This window comes from Tachyglossus aculeatus, chromosome 1 (assembly GCF_015852505.1).
Source record: "Tachyglossus aculeatus isolate mTacAcu1 chromosome 1, mTacAcu1.pri, whole genome shotgun sequence".
NCBI classification, from domain to species: Eukaryota; Metazoa; Chordata; class Mammalia; order Monotremata; family Tachyglossidae; genus Tachyglossus; species Tachyglossus aculeatus.
This window is the reverse complement of record NC_052066.1, coordinates 18,549,315-18,567,727: the sequence shown is the minus strand read 5'-3', so window position 1 is coordinate 18,567,727 and position 18,413 is coordinate 18,549,315. Positions and strand designations below refer to the sequence as shown.

Below are 18,413 nucleotides of genomic sequence, written 5' to 3'. Positions count from 1 at the left end.
CCTTCATTCAATGGTATTTATTCAATCGCATTTATCGAGTGCTTGTTGTGTGTAGAGCACTGTACTAAGCACTTGGTAGAGTACAATATAACCATAATAATCAATCAATCAATTCAATCAATCGTATTTATTGAGCACTTACTGTGTGCAGAGCACTGTACTAAGCGCTTGGGAAGTACAAGTTGGCAACATATAGAGACAGTCCCTACCCAACAGTGGGCTCACAGTCTAGAAGGGGGAGACAGAGAACAAAACCAAACATATTAACAAAATAAAATGAATAGAATAGATATGTATAACTAAAATAAATAGAGTAATAAATATGTACAAACAATAATAATGACAGTGGTATTTGTTAAGTACCTATTGTGTGCCAAGCACCCTACTAAGCGTTGGGGTGGATACAAGCAAATCAGGGATACAAATCGAAATCCCAGCATGTCGGGCTTTGATGAGTGTGGTGTTTGTTTGGGAGAATCAGAACTGGTCAGGGATAACAAGATTGGGTGGAAATCTTGGGAATCCAACTACAAAGGAGGAGGTGGAAGATCTCCTGAGACCTTCCAGTTCGTTCTGCATCCCCAGAAAGATGGAGATTGGATAGATTTGTACTTGCAGTGTTCAGGGAGTGTGTCTGTTTATTGTTATACTGTACTCTCCTAAGCACTTAGTGCAGTGCTCTGCACACAGTAAGCGCTCAGTAAATATGATTGACATTCAGAGGGATTAAATATCTCCAGGCAGCTGGGTGTCCCCTGACTAGCTGATCTTGGTTTTACCAATTCTCCTGATTTTTCTCCTAACTTTCTGACTGCTCCTTCTCTGTTTTCTAGTTCCCCTTCCACTTCTCATCCCCTAATGGCGACTGTCCCACAGAGCTCTGGGCTGGGCCCTTTGACCTTCTCCCTCTATCCTCACTCTCTTGGGGAACATCCAACTGCATGGCCTCCGATATCATTCATTCATTCGTTCATTCAATTGTATCTATTCAGCGCTTACTGTGTGCAGAGCACTGTACTAAGTGCTTGGGAAGTACAAGTTGGCAACATATAGAGATAGTCCCTACCCAACAGTGGGCTCACAGTCTAGAAGGGGGAGACAGAGAACAAAACAAAACATATTAACAAAATAAAATAAATAGAATAAATACGTACAAATAAAATAGAGTAATACATATAAACATATATACATATATACAGGTGCTGTGGGGAGAGGAAGGAGGTAAGGCAGGGGGGATGAAGGGGGGAGGAGGGGGAAAGGAAGGAGGGCGGAAGCAGGGAGAAGGAGGGAGTGATATCAGGGAAGCAGTGTGACCTAGTGGAAAGAATATCGGCCTGAGAATCAGAGAACCCGGGTTCTGATCCCAGTTCTGTCACCTACTGGCTGTGAGAGCTTGGGCAAGTCACTTAACTTCTTTGTGCCTCAGTTCCTTCATCTGCAAAACGGGGATTCTCCCTCCTATTTAGAATAGAAGCCCCATGTGGGGACCTGGTTATCTACATCTCCAGCCCTGATCTCTTTCAATCAATCAATCAATCAATCAATTGTATTTATTGAGCGCTTACTCTGTGCAGAGCACTGTACTAAGTGGTTGGGAAGTACAAGTTGGCAACATATGGAGATGGTCCCTACCCAACAACAGGCTCACAGTCTAGAAGGGGGAGAGAGACAACAAAACAAAACATGTGGACAGGTGTCAAGTCATCAGAATAAATAGAAGTAAAGCTAGATGCACATCAATAACAAAATAAATAGAATAGTAAATATGTACCAGTGAAATAAATAGAGTAATAAATCTGTACAAACATATATACAGGTGCTGTGGGGAGGGGAAGGAGGTAGGGTTGGGGGGATGGGGAGGAGGAGAGGAAAAAGGGGGCTCAGTCTGGGAAGTCCTCCTGGAGGAGGTGAGCTTTCAGTAGGGCCTTGAAGGGAGGAAGAGAGCTAGCTTGGCGGATGTGCGGAGGGAGGGCAGTCCAGGTCAGGGGAAGGACTTGGGCCGGAAGTCGACGGCGGGACAGGCGAGAACGAGGCACAGGGAGGAGGTAGGCGGCAGAGGAGCGGAGGGTGCGGGCTGGGCTGGAGAAGGAGAGAAGGGAGGTGAGGTAGAAGGGGGCGAGGTGATGGAGAGCTTTGAAGGCCCAACCAGTGACGGAAACTGACCCTAAAACTCAGCAAAGCCAGGCCCAGCTTGGGCAGGCTGTGGGTCCTAAGATGATAGCTTAGGTAGCACCAGTTTACTCACTGTGTCCTGATCTTGTCTATCTCACCAACCACCACTTTCCCACATTCTCCCCCTAGCCTGGAACTCCCTCGCCCTCCATATATACCAGACCACCACTCTCCCCACCTTCAAAGAGTTATTAAGGTCACATCATCTCCAAGAGGCCTTCCCAGATTAAGCCCGCCTTTCCCCGGCTCACTCTCCCTTCTATCTGTGACCTTTGGGTCTTGTCTTGTTTTATGCTGTCGAGTTGTCTCCCACCCATAACAACACCATGGACACATCTCTCCTAATACGCCCTATCTCCATCTGCAATCTTTCTGGTAGCATATCCATAGGGTTTTCTTGGTAAAAATACAGAAATGGTTTATCATTGCCTTCGACACAGTCAACTTGAGTCTCTGCCCCTGAATGTCTCCCATGCTGCTGCTGCCCAGCACAGGTGAGTTTGCCTTGTAGCAGATTGCCTTCCCCTCGCTAGCCACTGCCCAAGCTAGGAATGGAATGGATATGCCTCTGCCTGACTCTACCTCCTGTAGTCGAGTCTGTTAGAGGACTGGAAACTCTACAGGTGTGACCCTGAGGGGGGAACCTTATTTTATTCTGTTAATATGTTTTGTTTTGTTCTCTGTCTCCCCCTTCTAGATTGTGAGCCCATTGTTGGGTAGGGACCGTCTCTATATGTTGCCAACTTGTACTTCCCAAGCGCTTAGTACAGTGCTCTGCACACAGTAAGCGCTCAATAAATACGATTGATTGATTATATATAATACATTTCTTATTTATTCATATTAATGTCGGTTTTCCCCTCTAGACTGTACGCTCATTATGTTCACTAATTATGTTATATTGTTCTCTCCCAAGTACTGTGCTCTGTACATGCCAAGCGCTCAATAAATATCATTCAGGACAAGTCACCCCCTTCCTCAGAAAACTCCAGTGGTTGCCCATCCACCTCCACATCAAACCGTGGGACAATCTGATCACCTTGTAACCTCCCCAGCGCTTAGACCAGTGCTGTGCACATAGTAAGCGCTTAATAAATACCATCATTATTATTATTATTATCAAACAAAAACTCCTCACCATTAGCTTTAAAACACTCCACCTCCTTGCCCCCTCCGACCTCACCCTGCTTCTCTCCTTCTATAACCCAGCCTAAACACTCTGCTCCTCTGGTGCTAACCTTCTCACTGTGCCTCCATCTCACATGTCTCATCGCTGACCCCGGCCCACATCCTATCTCTGGCCAGGAAAGCCCTCCTTCCTCAAATCCGCCAGACAATCACTCTCCCAGCCTTCAAAATCTTATTGAAGGCCCATCTCCTCCAAGAGGCCTTCCCAGGCTAAGCCCCACATTTCTTCATCTCCCACTCCCTTCGCTCTTCCCCCACCTAGCCCCTCAGCACCAATGTACATATCTGTAATTTTATTTACTTATACTGATGTCGGTCTCCCCCTCTTTAATAATAATAATAATGATGGCATTTATTAAGCACTTACTATATGCAAAGCACAGTTCTAAGCACTGGGGAGGTTACAAGGTGATCAGGTTGTCCCACGGGGGGCTCACAGTCTTAATCCCCATTTTACAGATGAGGTCACTGAGGCTCAGAGAAGTTGTGACATGCCCAAAGTCACACAGCTGACAATTGGCGGAGCCGGGATTTGAACCCATGACCTCTGACTCCAAAGCCCGTGCTCTTTCCACTGAGCCACGCTGCTTCTCAGGACTGTAGTCATGAGAAGTCATGTAGTCATGACTTCTCCTCTAGACCGTAAGCTGGTTGTGGGCAGAGAATGTGCCTGTTTATTGTTGTAATGATCTCTCCCAAGTGCTTAGTACAGCAGCGTGGTACAGAGAAGCAGCATGGCTCAGTGGAAAGAGCCCGGGCTTTGGAGTCAGAGGTTATGGGTTCAAATCCCAGCTCCGCAAATTGTCAGCTGTGTGACTTTGGGCAAGTCACTTAAATTCTCCGTGCCTCAGTTACCTCATCTGTAAAATGGGGATTAAGACTGTGAGTCCCCTGTGGGACAACCTGATCACCTTGTAACTTCCCCAGCGCTTAGAACAGTGCTTTGCACATAGTAAGTGCTTAATAAATGCCATTATTATTATTATTATTATTATTATTATTATTACAGCACTCTGCACACAGTAAGTGCTCAATAAATATGATTGATTGAATGAATGAATGATCTTGTATCTACCTTACAGCTTAGCACAGTGCTTGGCACATAGTAAGTGCTTAACAAATACCCAAATTACTATCATCTCTTTGCCAGTGATGCACAAATCCACATCTCCAGCTCTTGCCCCTCACCCCCTATAATAATAATAATAACAATAATAATAATAATAACGGTACTTGTTGAGCACTAACCATATGTCAAGCACTGTTCTAACAGCTGGGGTAGATACAAGATAATCACGTTGGACACAGTCCCTGTCCCACGTGGGGCTCACACTCTTAATCATCATTTTACAGAGGAGGCCTTGAGAAGTGAAGTGACTTACCAAGGTCACACAGCAGGCGTAGTGGAGCAGAGATTAGAACCCAGGTCCTTCTGCCTCCAGGCCCTTGCCCTAACCACTACACCATCTTTATCAGTCATTTCTGAACAATTGCAATGTGTAAAGTAGCTTTTAAAGCACTTGGGAGAGTACAGTAAAAGCAACGAAAACGGTCCTGCCTTTTAAGACCTTACAGATCTGATGGGAGAGACAGACAGACGGACAGACAAAAAGATAGGAGTTGGGGAGAAGTAGCGTGGCTGAGAAGCAGCATGGTTTAGCAGAAAGGGCACGGGTTTTGGAGTCAGAGGACGTGGGTTCTAATCCTGGCTCCACTACTTGTCTGCTGTGTGACCTTAAGCAAGCCACTAAACTTCTCTGTGCCTCAGTTACCTCATCTGTAAAATGGGGATTAAGACTATGAGCCCCACATGGGACAACCTGATTACCTTGTATCTACCGCAGTGCTCAGAACAGTGCTTGGCACATATTCTTAAGTGCTTAACAAATACTATAATTATTATTAACAGCTGGGATGAACCAAAGCATGGAAAGTGAAGAAATATAATGGAAATCCACAGGTAATCCAAAACTTAGGAAAACATTTCAACCTTTTAACAGTAATGATAATGACAATAATAATTGTGGTATTTAAGTGCTTACTATATAATTATATATGGTATTATGGTATATACCAAGCACTGTGCTAAAGAGGGGAGGGTTGAGATAATGTGATCAGAGTCAGTCCTATTTCATATGGGGACTCATTCTAAAAGGGAGAAAGAATAGATATTTAATCCCAGTTTTATAGATGAGGAAACAGAGGACCCGAGAAGTTAAGTCACTCGTCTTAAGCAACACAGCATATAAGTAGCCCTGATTAGAGCCAGGTCTACTGACCTCTGGTCCTGTTTCATTGTAATAGTACTTATTATGTGCTTCCTGTGTGTAGAACACTGCACTAAGCATGAGAAGTGAATACAAAGATGGGAATTAGACATGGTCTCTGCCCCTGCTGGGGCTCACAATCTAAGAGACTGTGCTCTTTCAACTAGTCCATGCTGCTTCTCTGGAGACTCTTTCTCCAAATAAAAATTTAGGGGAACGATTGATGGCCAAGGAAATAGCCATTTCTAAGTAGGCAAGACTCAACCTTACTCAAAGAGACCCCTAGATGTTGTCTTACTATTGGCAGTTCATTCATTCATTCCATTCAATCGTATTTATTCATTCATTCACTCATATTTATTGAGGGTTTATTGTTTGCAGAGCACTGCACTAAGCACTTGGAAAGTACAATTCAGCAACAAAGAGACACAATCCCTGCCCACAACGGGCTCAAAGTCTAGAAGGGGGAGAAAGACGTCAAAACAAGTAAACAGGCATCAATAGCATCAATATAAATTAATAAAATTATAGATCTATATACAGAACAAGTAAACAGGCATTAATATAAATAAATAGAATTTATTCAATCGCATTTACTGAGCGCTTACTGTGTGCAGAGCACTGGACTAAGTGCTTGGGAAGTACAATTTGGCAACACATAGAGACAGTCCATACCCATCAACGGGCTTACAGTCTAGAAGAGGGAGACAGACAAAAAAAAGCAAAATAAGTAGACAGGTGTCAATACCAACAGAATAAATAGAATTATAGCTATATACACATCATTAATAAAATAGAGTAATAAATATGTACAAAAATACAAAAATACTGTGGGGAGGGGAAGGGCAGACAGAGGGAGAGGGGATGGAGAGGGAAGGAGGAGAAGAAGAGGATACGGGAGGGGCTCAGTTTGGGAAGGCCTCCTGGAGGAGGTGAGCTCTCAGTAGGGCTTTGAAGAGAGGAAGAGAGTTACTTTGGCGGATGTGTGGAGGGAGGGCATTCCAGGCCAGGGGAAGGACGTGGGCCGGGGGTCGACGGTGGGACAGGCGAGAATGAGGCCCAGTGAGGAGGTTACGGCAGAGGAGCGGAGGGTGTGGGCTGGGCTGGAGAAGGAGAGAAGGGAGATGAGGTAGGAGGGGGTGAGGTGATGGAGAGCTTTGAAGCCGAGAGTGAGGAGTTTTTGCTTCATGCAAAGGTTGATAGGCAAACCCTGGAGATTTTTGAGGAGGGGAGTGACATGTCCAGAGTGTTTCTGCAGAAAAATAATCTGGGCAGCAGAGTGTAAAACTAAAGTCAGAAAAGTCAGGAAAGTCAGGACAAGGACAGGGTTTGGGAGGGAAGATAAGGAGCTCAGTCTTGGACATATTGAGTTTTAGATGGCGGGCAGACATCCAGATGGAGATGTCCTGAAAGCAGGAGGAGATACGAGCCTGGAGGGAGGGAGAGAGAGCAGGGGCGGAGATGTAGATTTGGGTGTCATCAGTGAAGGGATGATAGTTGAGGCCGTGGGAGTGAATGAGTTCACCAAGGGAGTGAGTGTAGATAGAGAACAGAAGGGGACCAAGAACTGACCCTTGAGGAATATAGATTTACAAGATGATTATCACGTAAGTTCCTCTCTAGATGGTAAGCTCCTTGTAGGCGGGGAATGTGTCCACCAACTCCGTTATACTGTACTTTCCCAAGGGCTTAGTGCAGTGTTCTACACATAGTAAATGCTCAATATGATTGGCTGAGAATTATCCAAATCTCTTGTATGTGTCTAGTAGTGATGTCTTTAGTTTTACAATAGCATTTCCAGATCGTTATTCTGCAAAAACGTTCAGGACATGTCACCCCACTCCTCAAGAAACTCCAGGGGTTGCCTATCCATCTCCGCATCAGATGAAAACTCCTGACCTTTGGCTTTAAAACACTTAATCATCTTGCCCCCTCCTACCTCACCTTGCTACTCTCCTACAACCCAACCTGCGCACTTCAATCTTCTGGTGATAACCTTCTCACTCAGCCATCTCATCTATCTTGCTCTCCACCTTCCAAAGCCTTATTAAAGGCACATCTCCTCCAGGAGGCCTTCCTGGACTAATCCCCCCCTTTCCTCTTCTCCCATTCCCTTCTGCTTCCCCATGACTTGCTCCCTTTGTTCTTCCCCCTCCTAGCTCCACAGCACCTATTCACTTATATACATTGAGCTCTTATTGTGTGCAAAACACTGTACTAAGCGCTTGGGAGAGTACATTACAACAACAAACACATTCCCTGCCCACAGTGAGTTCACAGTCTAGAGGGGGAGACAGACATTAATATAGAATAAATGAATAAATAAATGACAGATATGTACATATGTGCTGTGGGGATGGGAAGGGGGATGAATGAAGGGAGCAAGTCAAGGAGTAGGAGAAGGCAGTGGGAGAAGAGAAGAGGACTTATATGCATATCTGTAATTTATTTATATTAATTCTGTCACCCATCCCTCAACCCCTAGACTGTAAGCTTGTTGTAGGCAAGAAATGTGTCTGTTCATTGTTCTATTGCCCTCTCCCAAGCACTTAGTACAGTGCTCTGCACCCAGTAAGCACTCAAAAGTCCCCCCGTCTCCTCAGCTCCCCCTCCCTCCCCCATTGCCTGATTCGCCCCCTTTGGTCTACCCTTCCACCCCACAGCACTTGTGTGTGTGTATATATACATATATATACTGTCACTATAGACAGCACTACCATCCTTCCCATCTCACAGGCACGCAAAGTTGTTGTCACCTTTGACTCCTCTCTCTCGTTCACCCCTCACATCCAATCTGTCACCAAAACCTGCCAGTCTCACCTCCACAACATTGCCAAGATCCACCCTTTCCTCTCCATCCAAACCGCTACCTTGCGGGTTCAGTCTCTCATCCTATCCCGACTGGATTACTGCATCAGCCTCCTCTCTGATCTCCCATCCTCCTGTCTCTCCCTGCTTCAGTCTATACTTCACGCTGCTGCCCGGATTATCTTTGTGCAGAAATGCTCTGGGCATGTTACTCCACTCCTCAAAAATCTCCAGTGGCTGCCTGTCAACCTACTAATCAAGCAAAAACTCCTCACTCTCGGCTTCAAGGCTATCACCTCTCCCCCTCCTACCTCACCTCCCTTCTCTCCTTTTCCAGCCCACACCATCCACTCCTCTGCCGCTAACCTCCTCACCATGCCTCGTCCTTGCCTGTCCCGCCATTGACCCCCTGCCCACATCCTTCCCCTGGCCTGGAATGCCCTCCCTCCACACATCTGCCAAGCTAACTTTCTTCTCCCTTCAAAGCCCTACTGAGAGCTCACCTCCTCCAGGAGACCTTCCCAGACTGAGCTCCCTTTTTCCTCTCCTCCCCACCCCCCCCCAGCCCTATCCCCTTCCCCTCCCCACAGCACTTGTATATATTTGTACAGATTTATTACTCTATTTATTTTACTTGTACCTATTTACTATTCTATTTATTTTGTTAATGATGTGCATAAAGCTGTAATTCTATTTATTCTAACAGTTTTGACACCTGTCTACACGTTTTGTTTTGTTGTCTGTCTCCCCCTTCTAGACTGTGAGCCCGTTGTTGGGTAGGGGACGTCTCTATATGTTGCCGCCTTGTACTTCCCAAGTGCTTAGTCCAGTGCTCTGCACACAGTAAGTGCTCAATAAAAACGACTGAATGAATGAATCATCTTCTGAATAATCAAAAAGCCTTGCAGATAGGAAGGGAAGGTTTTCTGGTCTATGGTGTTTTAGCATTCCTCCCTCCCGCCCCACCATCTGTGTGCCTAATAGCTCTTAATCAGGGACCAACCTTCATCATTATGTTGTGGTCGTGCGGCTTTCAAGAATGCTGTCATCACTTAGTTCCCATGAAATATGCAGCAGCAAACCCTATTAAAATTTCAGGCAGTTCCTTTTTGCTTGACGTGGAGAGCCAGACTTGGCTTCAATTGCTTTCTCAGGTCTTGTTCAGTTATCTCAGTTTGGGCTGCTGATTTGGGGGCCTAATTCAATTAAGCTGTGAGCACTCATTATTTATGGTGGGCTAAACTGCTTTCAACAATCCTTGTGGTTTGAAGACTCAAGTAGGTGACACAATAGGTTGGGGGGCTGAGTTAATTACACAGCTTCAAAGCTCTCCAACTAAATTGATGTGGACAAACCCATTAAATGGTAAGGAGAGCGGGGAATGCAATGTTTGAGTCCCTTGTCTATCTGTCATTACACCGCCCAGAGGTTTCAGAAAGCATCCATAATAATAATGGCATTTATTAAGCGCTTACTATGTGCAAAGCACTGTTCTAAGCGCTGGGGAGTTTACAAGGTGATCAGGTTGCCCCACGTGAGGTTTACAGTCTTTATCCCCATTTTACAGATGAGGGAACTGAGGCCCAGAGAAGTGAAGTGACTTGCCCAAAGTCACACAGCTGAAAAGCGGCCGAACCGGGATTCGAACCCATGACCTCTGACTCCAAAGCCCGGGCTCTTTCCACTGAGCCCAATGGAGGGCGTATATTCATTCAGGTGTACTTATTGAGCACTTTCTGTATGCAGAGCACTGTAATAATAATAATACTGATGGCATTTATTAAGCACTTACTATGTGCAAAGCACTGTTCTAAGCGCTGCGGAGGTTACAAAGTGATCAGGTTGTCCCACGGGGGGCTCACAGTCTTCATCCCCATTTTACAGATGCGGGAACTGAGGCACAGAGAAGTTAAATGACTTGCCCAAAGTCACACAGCTGACAATTGGCGGAGTAAGGATTTGAACCAAAGCCTGGCATTTCTAGACTGAGAGCCCACTGTTTCTTGACTGTGAGCCCGTTGTTGGGTAGGGACCATCTCTATATGTTGCCAACTTGTACTTCCCAAGCGCTTAGTACAGTGCTCTGCACACAGTAAGCGCTCAATAAATACGATTGAATGAATTTGACTCCAAAGCCCGGGCTCTTTCTACTGAGCCACACTGCTTCTCTGTACTAAGTGCTTAGGAGCAGCATGGCTTAGTAGAAAGAGTAGGGGTTTGGGAGTCAGAAGACATGGGTTCTAATCCCCCCTCTGCCACTTGTCTCCTGTCAGGCCTGAAGAAAGCCACTTAACTTCTCTGTGCCTCGGTTACTTCATCGGGAAAATAGCAATTAAGACTGTGAGCCCCATGTGGGACAACTTGATTACCTTTTGTTTACCCCTGTGCTTAGAACAGTGCTTGGCACATAGTAAGTGCTTAACAAATACCGTAATTATCAAAAGTGCTTAGTACAGTGTTCTGCTCCTCTCCCCCTCATCCCCCTCTCCATCCCCCCATCTTACCTCCTTCCCTTCCCCACAGCACCTGTATATATGTATATATGTTTGTACATATTTATTACTCCATTCATCTTACTTGCACATATCTATTCTATTTATTTTATTTTGTTAATATGTTTGGTTTTGTTCTCTGTCTCCCCCTTCTAGACTGTGAGCCCACTGTTGGGTAGGGACTGTCTCTATATGTTGCCAACTTGTACTTCCCAAGCGCTTAGTACAGTGCTCTGCACACAGTAAGCGCTCAATAAATATGATTGATTGATTGATTAATAAATATGATTGAATGAATGAATTCTTATTATAATATAACAATAAACAGACCCATTTCCTGCACACAGTGATACTTACAGGCAGCATTTCCCAAAGGGAGAGGGATGGATTCGGTGACATTTGTAGGCCCTTAGCAACCTGAGAGGGCTAGCAATCGATCAGTTGTACTTATTGAGTGCTTACCGTTCTGCGATCATGAAGTCATACGTGATGGAGCCTGTGCTGGCTAGTCTGTGCATGACCCATGACATGTTTTGGACTATATCCTCCCAAGTGCTTGCTCTGTGCATAGTAAGTGCTCAAGAAATGCCTTTGATTGACAGATGGATTGATTGAGTGACACATTGACCTGCTCTACTTGCTCTCGAGGCTGGCTAAATAATAATGATGGCATTTGTTAACTGCTTACTTTGTGCCAGGCACTGTAATAATAATAATGATAGCATTTATTAAGCTCTTACTATGTGCAAAGCACTGTTCGAAGCACTAGGGAGGTTACAAGGTGATCAGGTTGTCCCACAGGGGGCTCACAGTCTTCATCCCCATTTGACAGATGAGGTAACTGAGGTCCAGAGAAGTGAAGTGGCTTGCCCAAAGTCACACAGCTGACAAGTGGTGGAGCCGGGATTTGAACCCATGACCTCTGACTCCAAAGCCCGGGCTCTTCCCACTGAGCCACGCTGCTTCTCACTGTACTAAGCGCTGGGGTGGATACAGGCAAATCGAGGTGGACACAGTCCCAGTCCCATGTGGGGCTCACAATCTCAATCTCCATTTTACAAATGAGGTAACAGAGGCACAGAGAAGTGAAGTGATTTGCCCACGGTCACACAGCAGACAAGTGGCGGAGCCGGAATTAGAACCCATGGCCTACTGACTCGCAGGCCCGCTCTATCCACTACACCAAATTCACACTGCACCAAACAGAAAATGATCTTTTACTCCCGTGGCCATATTTTACAGTAGCCACCGGTCTTGATGAGGTATTGTGAAGGCTTCATGCACCAGCTTCTGTGTTTCGCTCTCCCACTGAGATGGTGATGATGATGGCAATGGTATTTATTGTGAGAAGCAGCGTGGCACAGTGGAAAGAGCCCGGGCTTGGGAGTCAGAGGTTGTGGGTTCTAATCCCGCCTCCACCACTGACCACTGACGTGACTTTGGGCAATCACTTGACTTCTCTGTGCCTCAGTTCACCTCATCTGTAAAATGGGGATTAAGGCCTTGAGCCCCACGTCATCATCAGTCGTATTTATTGAGCGCTTACTGTGTGCAGAGCACTGTACTAAGCGCTTGGGAAGTACAAATTGGCAACATATAGAGACAGTCCCCACCCAACAGTGGGCTCACAGTCTAAAAGGGGGAGACAAAACCAAACATACTAACAAAATAAAATCAATAGAATAGATATGTACAAGTAAAATAAATAAATAAATAAATAGAGTAATAAATATGTACAAACATATATACATATATACAGGTGCTGTGGGGAAGGGAAGGAGGTAAGATGGGGGGATGGAGAGGGGGAGAGGAAGGAAGGGGCTCAGTGTGGGAAGGCCTCCTGGAGGAGGTGAGCTCTCAGTAGGGCCTTGAAGGGGGGAAGAGAGCGAGCTTGGCGGATGGGCAGAGGGAGGGCATTCCAGGCCCTCCCCCATGTGGGACAACCCGATTACCTTGTATCCACCCCAGCGCTTAGGAGAATGCTTGTCACATAGAAAGCGCTTAAGAAATGCCATCATCATTATTATTATTATTATTATTGAGGACTTACTATGTGCTAAGCATTGTACTAAGCACTGGGGAAGATGAGCCATGCCTGGGATCATCTCAGGGACACACTAAGTAGGTGTGTGTTAGACGCATGGATGTCAGAGGCTTATAACTGGTAATGTAGAAACAGCATGGCTTAGTGAAAAGAGCACTGTCTTGGTAGTCATTCATTCATTCAATCATATTTATTGAGCGCTTACTGTGTGCAGAACACTGTACTAAGCACTTGGGAAGTACAAGTCGGCAACATATAGAGACAGTCTCTACCCAATAATGGGTTCACAGTCTAGAAGGGGGAGACAGACAACAAAACAAAACTTGTGGTGGGTTCCAATCCCAGTTCTGTCACTTGTCCGCTGTGTGACTTTGGATAAGTCACTTAACTTCTCTACGCCTCAGTTACCTCATCTGTCAAATGGGGATTAAGACTGTGAGCCCCACGTGGGACAACCCAACTACCTTGTACCTCCCCCAGCACTTAGAACAGTGCTTGGCACATAGTAAGTGCTTAACAAGACTGTGAGCCCACTGTTGGGTAGGGACCATCTCTATATGTTGCCAACTTGTACTTCCCAAGCACTTAGTACAGTGCTCTGCACACAGTAAGCGCTCAATAAATACGATTGAATGAATGAATGAGTCATTATCATTATTATTATCTAGAGAGTTCCCGTCCAGGCCACCCTTCTAGTAGTGATCATATTTACTAAGTAGTAATAATAATAATAATAATAATAATAATAATAATAGTATTAAGCTCTTATGATGTGCCAAGCAATGTTCTAAGCTCCAGGGCAGATACAAGTTATTCAGTTTGTACGCAGTCTTTGTCCCACATAGGGCCTACAGTCTTAATCCCCATTTTACAGATGAGGTAACTGAGGCCCAGAGAAGTGAAGTGACTTGCCCAAGGTCACACAGGAAACATATGGCAGAGGCAGAATTAGAACCCATGACCTTCTGACTCCCAGCCCCTGTTCTATCCACTAAGCATGCTGCTTCTCTTCTCCTAGTGCTTACTGCATGCAGAGCATTGGACTAAGCACTTATGTAGCACACTTCCCCCCCTTCAAAGCCCTACTGAAAGCTCACCTCCTCCAGGAGGCCTTCCCAGACTAAGCCCTCCTTTTCCTCTGCTCCTCCTCCCCTCTCCATCTCCCTGACTCCCTCCCTCTGCTCTACCCCCCTCCCTGCCCCATAGCACTTGTGTATATATGGACATATTCATTATTCTATTTATTGTATTTATGCTGTATATATATCTATAATTCTATTTATTTATATTGAAGGTATTGATGCCTGTCTACTTGTTTTGTTTTGTTGTCTTTCTCCCCCATTCTAGACTGTGAGCCCGTTGTTGGGTAGGGATTTTCTCTCTTTGTGGTCCAATTGTACTTTCCAAGCGCTTAGTACAGTACTCTGCACACAGTAAGTGCTCAATAAATATGAATGAATGAATGTACATATCTGTAATTTATTTATTTACATGAATGTCCGTCTCCCCCTCTGGACCTTAAACACCGTGGTCAGGGAATGTGTCTGCTTATTATTATATTGTACTCTCCCAAATGCTCAGTACAGTGCTTTGCACACAGTAAGGGTTTAATAAATATGATTGAATGAATGAATGGCTGGGAATTCGACCCAGTCCCTGGGCCTTAAGGGACTCACAATCTTAGAATGTAAGTTGGGGAAAAGGGGTTGGTAGCAAACACAACGGGAGCAGTGAAACATCAATCAATTGCTCAATCAGTGGTATTTTTTGAGCACTTACTTTGTGCTGAGCACTGTAATAATAAAAATAATAATAATAATGGCATTTATTAGGCACTTACTACATGCAAAGCACTGTACTATGTGCTTGGTAGACTACAATAGAGTCGGTAGGTCAAAACAAGTGAAAGTACATAAAAAATAAAACTAAATCAGCAGGCTGTTGTGGCTACAGGAGAAGTATTTCAGGCCCCTCATGACTCAGGGTACAGGGCACACCCATAGTCACCTTACCGTATCCACCGGTCTTTGTGGGGTATTGTGGTGGCCTCAAGCTCTAGCTTCCACTTCGCTTTCTGTGGTGAGTGAGAGTGACTCCATCTTGTATTATCTGACCCCGGGAGCAACAAGGCCCAAGGACAATTTAGAGGAGAAACCGTGTTACTTTCTGAGGAGTTTTGAGGACCCGAATTGTTGGAGAGGAGCTGAACTCTTTTGCAGAGGGCTTACGGAGGGGTTAAATTGCTCTGCTGGGCAGGAAAAGGACTGCCCGATGGGATGAAAGGGGGAAAGAACTAGTCTTCTTGGCCCGGCATGGAACCACCTAAGCCATGCACCAAGACACCTATGTCTGCCGTGGCCCAGCAACTAAGACTTGAGCCAATACGCCGATGAGCTGCGGGCAGTCCAACTCCTTGAAACTCCTCCAACGTGGGATCATCTTTCGCCAAGACTTGGAGAAAACCAGCTGGATTGGTAACCGTAGGTGTTGTGCATTGTGTGTGTGTGCATATTTGTGTGCATGTGCGCCTAATCCCTCTTTTAATAAAATAAAGCTTTCTACCCTAACAGTGGTCTTTGGTTTTACGTTTTGGAACCTGTCATCTGAGTGCCCAAATTAATAAGGGAGTCAAATCCCCGGTTAAGGGCTCTTAGGTCGAGCGCCTGATACTGTGGGGGAGCCATCCCCGGGCGGGGCTCATGCCACTTCCCCGTCAAGTTGGCGTTGATGATGACAATGGTATTTATTGAGCACTTACTATGTGCCAAGAACTGTACTAAGCACTGGGGTAGGTACAAGATAATCAGGTCATCCCTGTCCCACGTGGGGTTCAAAGTCTAAGAGGGAGGGAGAAGGAGTATGGAAGGCCCATTTTACAGATGAAGAATCTGAGGCATAGAGAAAAAAAATGATGGCATTTGTTAAGCGCTTACTATGTGCAAAGCACTGCTCTAAGCACTGGGGAGGGTAGAAGGTGATCAGGTTGTCCCACATGGGGCTCGCAGTCTTCATCCCCACTTTGCAGATGAGGTAACTGAGGCACATAGAAGTTAAGTGACTTGTCCAAAGTCACACAGCTGACTATTGGCGGAGCTGGGATTCGAACCTATGGCCTCTCACTGCCAAGCCCGGGCCCTTGCCACGGAGCCACGCCGCTTGCAGTGACTTGCCTAAGGTCACCCAACAGGTCAATGGCAGAGTCAGGATTAATATCCAGTGCTCTCATTCCCAGGCCTGTGTTCTTTCCACTAGGCCATGCTGCTTTCCTATTGTTACTTTTTCCTGGGGTCCTGTGGCCCTCAGAGTCTCCCCATCCATTCCCCACCTGCTGCTCTTCCCCAGTCTCTGTTCGGATGGTGGGGATACAAGAAGAGCATGGAATTCATGGCCTGGAGACAGTAAAAGTGATATACTAATCATTCATTCATTCAGTTGCACTTATTGAGCACTTACTGTGTGCAGAGCACTGTACTAAACGCTTGGGAGAGTGCAATACAAAAATAAACAGACACGTTCCCTGCCCACAACGAGGTTACAGTCTAGCGGGGGAGATGGATATTGATAGTTATTTATTTATTACTCTATTTATTACTCTATTTATTACTCTATTTATTTATTACTCTTTATTTTATTTGTACATATTTATTCTTTTTTTTAATTTTGTTAATATGTTTTATTTTGTTCTCTGTCTCCCCCTTCTAGACTGTGAGCCCACTGTTGGGTAGGGACTGTCTCTATATGTTGCCAACTTGGACTTCCCAAGCGCTTAGTACAGTGCTCTGTACACAGCAAGCGCTCAATAAATACGATTGAATGAATTGAATGAATGAATAAATAGTATAAATAAATAAATGACAGTTAGGTACGTAAGTGTTGTGGGCTGGGAAAGGTGGGGGAACAGAGGGAGCAAGTCAGGGTGATTCAGAAAAGAGTAGGAGAAGAAGAAAGGGGGCTTGGAGAAGACCTCTTGGAGGTGATGGGCCCTCGGTGAGGCTTTGAAGGTGGGGAGAGTAATTGTCTGTTGGATTTGAGAAGGGAGAGAGTTCCTGGCCAGGGGCAGGACATGGGTGAGGGGTCGGCAGTGAGATAGATGACACTGAGGCACAGTGAGAAGGCTAGAATTAGAGGAGCGAAGTGTACGGGCTGCATTGTAGTAGAAGAGTAGTGAGGTGAGGTAGGAGGGGGCAAGATGATTAAGTGCTTTAAAGCCAATGGTAAGGAGTTTTTGTTTTATGTGGAAGTGGATGGGCCACCACTGGGGTTTCTTGAGGAGTGGGGAAACATGTCCTGAGCGTTTTGGTAGAAAAATGATCAACCAGTCACATTTATTGAATGTCTACTGTGAACTAAGCACTTGGGAGTGTACAATGCAACAGAGTTAACAGACATGTTCCTTGACCACCACGAGTTTACATGGGAAAAGAGACAGCCTTGGAGTGACAGCCAGGAATTGTTATCCTAAAGATTGATTGCAAGCTACCCAGTTCCTCCCCAGAGACCTGTAGCATCATCATTACAATAATATATAGTATTTGTTAAGCCCTTACTATATTCCAGGCACTGTTCTAAACTCTGGAGTAGATGCAAGGTAATCCGGTTGGACACTGTCCCTGTCCCGCACGGGGCTCACAGTCTTAATCTTCATTTTACAGGTGAGGGAACCAAGGCCAGAGAAGTGAAGTGACTTGCCCAAGGTCACACAGCAGACGTGTGGCGGGGCCGGGATTAGAACCCACGTCCTTCTGATTCCCAGATCTGTGCTCTAATGCCTAGGCCACGCTAGGAGGGGGGACGAGTGAATGGAGAAAGTCAGGATGACACAGAAGGGAGCGGGAGAAGAGGAAGCAGCAAAAGAGGTCACAGCAGGAGAACACCTAGGCTAAGAAAAGGTAATCCAAAAATGGAGAATTTTATATAATCTCCATGGTCTGGGCACCTTCAAACAGCTATTCAGCACCTCCCAGCTAGAGTTTACTGGATCAGGATTTTTGAGGAATCTTTGCCTCCACATTCCCTTGGTTCTCTGCCACTCCCACCCCTGTCCAACTAAGGATCAGTCCTTTAATCTCTAGCAGTATATTTTATTTATTTATTACTCTTGTTTATTACTCTATTTTATTTGTACATATTTATTCTGTTTATTTTACTTTGTTAATATGTTTTGTTTTGTTCTCTGTCTCCCCCTTCTAGACTGTGAGCCCACTGTTGGGTAGGGACTGTCTCTATATGTTGCCACCTTGTACTTCCTAAGCGCTTAGTACAAACATATATACATATATACGGGTGATGTGGGGGAGGGGAAGGAGATAAAGCGGGCGAGGGGAGGGGAGGAAGAGGAGGGGGAGAGAAGAGGGGGCTCAGTCTGGGCCATTCTACTTCCAAAATCCCTATATAATAATAATAATAATAATAATAATAATAATAATAATAATAATAATAATA

The 18,413-nt window shown here is 45.3% G+C and overlaps 1 non-coding gene across 1 annotated transcript; it reads right to left on the bottom strand.

Moving 5' to 3' along the window:
* Nucleotides 1–2,675: 2,675 nt before the first annotated feature.
* Nucleotides 2,676–2,813, bottom strand: LOC119935139. Its single transcript, XR_005453088.1, has one exon. It is a non-coding gene; the product is annotated as a small nucleolar RNA SNORA7 (small nucleolar RNA).
* Between the last annotated feature and the right edge of the window lie 15,600 nt (nt 2,814–18,413).